This window comes from Serinus canaria, chromosome 2, assembly GCF_022539315.1.
Source record: "Serinus canaria isolate serCan28SL12 chromosome 2, serCan2020, whole genome shotgun sequence".
NCBI classification, from domain to species: Eukaryota; Metazoa; Chordata; class Aves; order Passeriformes; family Fringillidae; genus Serinus; species Serinus canaria.
The window spans coordinates 100,182,904-100,188,903 of NC_066315.1; the positions used below are offsets into that span (position 1 = coordinate 100,182,904).

General features: G+C 38.4%; 1 long non-coding RNA gene across 1 annotated transcript; it reads right to left on the bottom strand.

Moving 5' to 3' along the window:
• Positions 1-4,555: 4,555 nt before the first annotated feature.
• Positions 4,556-5,794, bottom strand: LOC127059183 (uncharacterized). The gene is made up of 2 exons (XR_007776749.1): positions 5,526-5,794; positions 4,556-5,027 (listed from the first exon to the last, which is right to left on the bottom strand). It is a non-coding gene; the product is annotated as an uncharacterized LOC127059183 (long non-coding RNA).
• Positions 5,795-6,000: the final 206 nt, after the last annotated feature.

Genomic DNA, 6,000 nt, shown 5'->3' on the forward strand with positions numbered 1-6,000 from the left:
CAGGTTTTCCCTCTCAGATATTTGTTGCAAGGTCTGCTGAAGTATTCCAGATTGACTGCTGTACCTACATAATGGAAAAGACCATATATTTTCTTCATGTGACTGCCCAGGAAGACAGGAAGAAAATGAATGTTACTGCAGTACAGCTGTGGGTTTGCTAAGCAAATCTGGCTCACAGACACTCTTATATAGCAGATCCCCCAATTGCTGCTTCCATTTAGATGAACCACAAATATCTTGGCATTTTAATCTCTCTCTACAGCATATTAATCTCAGTTTGGGGGGGAAAAAAAGGAGACAAACAGTGAAAATAGTGTATGAATGATTGCCTTCTTCCATTCCATCATTTGATGCTTGCTCTGTTCCCCCAGAGAGGAAGATTAAGGGAAGTAATAACACATTTGTGGTGTAACACAGAGAGAAAATGTCTTTAACTAAATGTTTTCAAAGGCTAGTCCCCCTATATCATTAATTTTCTGCCACTTTTAGATTCTGCTCACTTCAGTTATCCTGTGGGGATGGGAATCAGAGAAGAATCTTTTATCAGGTAGTGAGAAAAATAATGCAGGTTTATCAGAGGAAAGTCTGGGCAGGCAGCAGAAGCCATTACAAATTACAGAAACATTTTTGAGAAGGAACATTCTTAAGGAGAAAAATAAAAGAAAGACTATACCAGGAAAGGCTTGATCAGACGATATACAGGTGCCACAGGTACTGTCCAACATATTAAAGACTTTTCTGCCACTAGCAGATCAAGCAGCCACATTTATACTGGTTCTACAACCTTCCATTAGGTTACTGTTCTTCTCTGCCTTCACAGGCAGAAATCACACATCCATCTGAAAATTTTTCATCTGCCATTATTATATATGCCTATTTCTTATATGTAACAGCAGTAAAAAAGTGATTCAGTAACTCTCCCATTTTCCTTTTTTTGGTGGGAGATGTTGACGCTACAGTTTGTTAAATCATTGCATTTGAGACCCAGTCAGTGAACTTTTTTTTTATTTTTAACTGAAACCCCTTCCTTTATCTGCTTTATAATAAAGCAAGCAGGAAAAAATCTCACAGCTTTTGCATTGTAGTTTCTCTTTGAGGCCTTTATCTTTTTAACAATTCTTTAATGTTACACTGTAATTTAAAGACTGATTAATTTTCTCTTACCAAATAAAATGAGGGATTGTTTGCTTTGAAGTCTGTTATGCTTGACAAATCTGAGGCTAAGGATTGTCAGAAGCTAAGAGGGGTCACACCTGGTTAGGCAATAGAACCATCTCTTACAGTTTTCTACTCTTCAAGAGTAGCCAAAATACCTAGAAAATTATGTAGGAAGGCAATCATATATGATGCTTCCACTTGCATTCTTCTATCTTCCAAATACTTTCATTTTGTAGACTTCTAAGGGGGATTTACTTTTTATATTTCATAAGCCATGGTTGGTTTTCCTTACATGAGTTTGTCTAGTGTTCCTTCACACCCATTTAAAATTTCCCCTTCTACAGTATCTTCTGAAGAGGTGTTCCACAGCTCATCTACCTGGTGTAATAACAATCACCTTCTTTGATTTATTTTGAACCTGGAATTTTAGCAAATTTATTTGATTGCTTTGAAGAGACATTGAACAGCATCCCCCTTTCTTCTCTCTGTGTGACAGCTGGGTTTTTATGGACCTACTAGTTTCCTGTTAAAAGTCCTGAGAATTGGTGTGACATGCTTGTACTTGGCAATGCTTGAATATATTATCATGGCAGTACCTGATGGAATCAAACATGCTCAAAGCCAAATTCTAGCTGAAATAATTGATAGATAGGATTCTCAGGGAAGATTCTGATACAGAGATACTTAGCATAGATAATGAAAAGAGTTCACTCTTAGCAGCCTTTCAATCTTCAAAGACAACCTTCATACACAGTTTACCCCTTGTAGCTGTGAACAGACTGAATCACATATTCTGGTCTCTCCAGATGTGAAATGACTTTTATGCCAAAATGGGGTCTATACATTCCTTAAGTCTTCTTATACAAGCCTGATGTACACATACATATTTAGGACTTGGTTTAAGTGATATGCTTGCATTTTGCTCCCTTATTGCACAACTTTGAAATTTGACCACTGTAGGTAGGTTTCAGTCGTATTAGAGCTTCATGCTGAGATTCCAGCTTATTCAGGTTTCTTACATGAATATCCCTCCTGTACACATTAGAAGCAGACATCAGGACCTTGTTTGTTCCTCAGATGTGCCTGGCTGTATGTATGTATGCTTGCATACAACTGATGTGCCCTTCTGTGAGGAACTAGGTGCAAGTGTGTTTGATGGTCAGTGCACTGTTTCCCTTACAAGCATCTGCCCAGTGCCAATCTGTTAAATTTCAAAGATTTTTAGAAGTCTTTTTCAGGACGTTAACACTTTACCATCTTTCTGAAGAACAGTACAATGAGATAAGAAAAATGAAAAGAAACAGTCTTTTAGACCTGTCTTCTATATGAGGAAAGTCACTTAAGGACAAGCCTACTTCTCTGCTGTCTCACAAGTTTTCTCTTCTTGGCTCATGTCACTTCTTGTCTATCAACACAGTAAGCCCAGATCTCTGCCTGTGTGCTGGTGCTCTGTCCTGTGCAGCTGCAGCTTGGCTGGACTCTTCATTTAGCACCACTTTGAATGGCAGCTGACTGCCCTCACAATGCTGTGTTTGACAGCAAATGCTGACCAGTGAAGAAGAATATGCAAGCAACAAGAAAGACACTTTTCATAGAGCTATGCCACTAAGATCTGGAATTCTTCCAGAGGCCACGGGCAAAGAAACTTGCTTTCTATCTATTAAAAAATGCTTTCATCAACCTTCTTTGAAAAGGAAGTCTGCCTAGTAAGCAAAAGGGGAAATGAGATACAGGATCAGAATATGACAGACTGCCATATATATTCTTCTCTGGCCTTCAACATGCATCTGGAAGGATAATGTCAGAATTATTTGTTGTAAATAACAACTGGGAATTCAGTTGGTGGAAACGAGATCAGCCTTCATTTTTTTAACCTTCACTTGATAGAAGGTTAAATTTGAATGTTAAAAAGATAAAACTTGAAGGCTTATTAAGCTGATTAAAAGAGCGCTGCTATCATTATGCTAGAAAAGCCCATTCCTCTTGATTTACCAGGGTCTGTTCTTTGGGGCTTATGTGAACAATAATAGGGGAACAACAGGGTTCTACCCCTCTTGTTTGCCTTAAAATCCATGTAGTTTCAATATACAAACTGTACTTGTGCCTTGCCAAACAAAACCATTCAGCTGTATTCCCTGCCCAGTTCATGCACTGGTTTGTATTTAGGAGGGCAGGTTTCTAATGGGGTTTTTTTTAGTGTAGAATCTGAGTCATCCCTCCAATGTCTTTGTTGGAACATCTCTCTGTTTTCCATTAATCTCAGAGTTGCTTACAAACTTATGTCAGATTAATGAGACTGATCAAAGACTTCAACCAAGGGAACAGTCCCTAGGTGACTTCAGACCAAAGTGGTAAAGATCAAGCTGTTTCATTTTGCAGGATTATTTTTGACCTGTGTGAAGTTCATAGCTTATCTTAAGGTTATTCATCCTAAGAAACATTTTCTATCAAAAGAAAAAAAGAAATAAAAAAAGGACATGGGCTCCTGGATACTGCTACTAAACAGAGGCCAAGAATTTAATGGGCCTGGGGACAAATTGTCCTCTCATTTCTGAATGTTTTCTTGTAATCCATAGTAATGAGGCACATTGGTGGGACAGTAGTAAGACACTGTTTCTTCTTTTAGTCTACTCACTTTTTCCCAGCATCCAGATTTTTAGCTTTCTGTAAATTTATGTGGTTTCAATCCCATGATACCTAGGAGCAGTTGTTAGTTGATTTATTCTCACTATAGCCTTCTCACTTACTAAATTTTACTGATAGTAAGGGACATGTTTATAAAGTTTGCCAGATTTCTCCTGGGAAGTCCACAGTAGAGAAAGAACTTGGCTTTGGTGTCTTAACTGAACAAGTTTCTTACTCTGGAGTACCTTTCAAACACTTTGTTCAATTAAAACTGGTGGGAGGAAGGAGAAAATGTGTGTACAAGTTACTAATTTGAAAATTAATTGCCTTCCTCTAGAAGCAAGTTCTCAGATCTGCAGAGGTTCTGCTGATAACTACACAGAAGCACAGCAGTTCTCCAGTGCTGTTAAGCTGGAATTGTGCATCCTAATTAGACTGCAAATTACCAGAATAGTATCAAATGAGCCAGGCTGGGATGGATGCCTGCTGGAGTCAAGATACAAAAGGTATCTTAAAAAAGGGAAAGGTGGAGCTGGTTGTAGAGATGAGTCTTCTGATGTCTTTGTAAGGGACAACTGTGTGGTAGTGCTGTTGAAAACAAGCAGGTATAGGTCCAAAAAAAAGAATTGCAAGCTACAGGTAAAAGATAATAATGTTAAGAAAAAAATTAAGTTAAGTTGACTTGTACTAAGTTGCAGATACTAAATACAAGATGCATTGGAGCTTAGTCTATAATTGGAATTAACAGTTGAGAAGGCTGGAAAAGGGAAAGAACTAAATAAATGTTGCTTTTATTGCCAAATAAGATCACAAATACAGGATGGCCCTTGTTTATTTTAGGGTTTTGAAAACATTTGACCTTGGATATAGGACAACTCTTATCTGTACTTTTGTTCTCTCTCTGTACTCTGGCATCCTCACCCCTTCCAAAAAAACACACACACACATTGTCAGAGCAGGTTCTGAAGAGCCTTTCGGCAGAGGCTCATTACTCCAAGCCTCTGCTACCTGCAGCTTCAGTCATCAGTGTCTTGTTCTCAGCTGCTCATCCTTGAGACAGGAGCAGAGGCCTTGATGATGGATGAATTTCAGCACAGCAGAACAGGTGAAGGATGGCGAACGTTGTGCAGATATGGCACAAACTACTCAATTCCACTTTTGGGTTTTGGTTTGTGTAAATGTGCCATTGTAGAATCTCTCCCTGTGGCTCCTGTAGGAGAGGAGGCTCTTGTTGGTAAACTGGCCTGTGTTTTCTTGTCTCTATGGAAAACATGATCCTCTGTTAGTGGAAAAATAAAAGTTCCCTTTTCTAGAACTTTTGCCTAGCAAGTGAGCTCTGGCAGCCTTCCTGTATTTTATTAACACTGTAGATGGTATTCACTGAACAGGATATATACTTGCTGAAATATTTTCTCCTGAAAGGTTTATTGTTCTCTGATATTTTCTTTCTGTTGGGTCACCAGAAGTTTATTCCTATATACTCTTTCATTAGAGTACTAGGGCTTTGGAAAATTTTATTTAGGTTTTTAGGGTTAAGGGCTTTCTAAGGTCTCCTAGTTTAACTGGAAGCTGTCAGAACAATACTATAGTTCTTGTAAATTGAAGAATAATGCTTTGAAATGCAAAACGTGACCAGAATAAACAAAGAGAGAAATTAGGTTACTGAAGTGGCTATCAGTGTCAACATTTCAACTGACTGAGGGAAGACATTGTCAAAGAAATACATTTAAAAAAACACACACCCAAGACAGGATTTTCACAGAGAACTACCACCTTCTTCACTGCAGATCTTAGCCATTACTTTATATTAGTTGTGCATTGTATTTTTTTAGTTCATGGAAGATACTCGAGACTTCCACTGCATTCCCAGTTGAAAACATTGGTGTCATGGTTTAACCCCATCTAGTGGGAAGAAGAAATAGAAAGAAAAGATAAATCTTGTGGATTGAGATAAGAACAGTTTAATAATTCAAACAAAATAAATAATAATAATTGTAAGGGGAGAGAGAAAGTGGTATAAAATCCAAGCAAAACAAGTGGTCACAATACAGCTGCTCACCACCTGCTGACTGATACCCTGTCTGTCCCTGAGCAGCAATCAGCAGCCCCTAAACACCTTCCCCCAGTTTATAGATTAAGCAGGACATTCCGTGGTATAGAATATTCCTTTGGCCAGTTTGATTCTCCCCGCCCCCAGTTTCTTGTGCACCTGCTTCA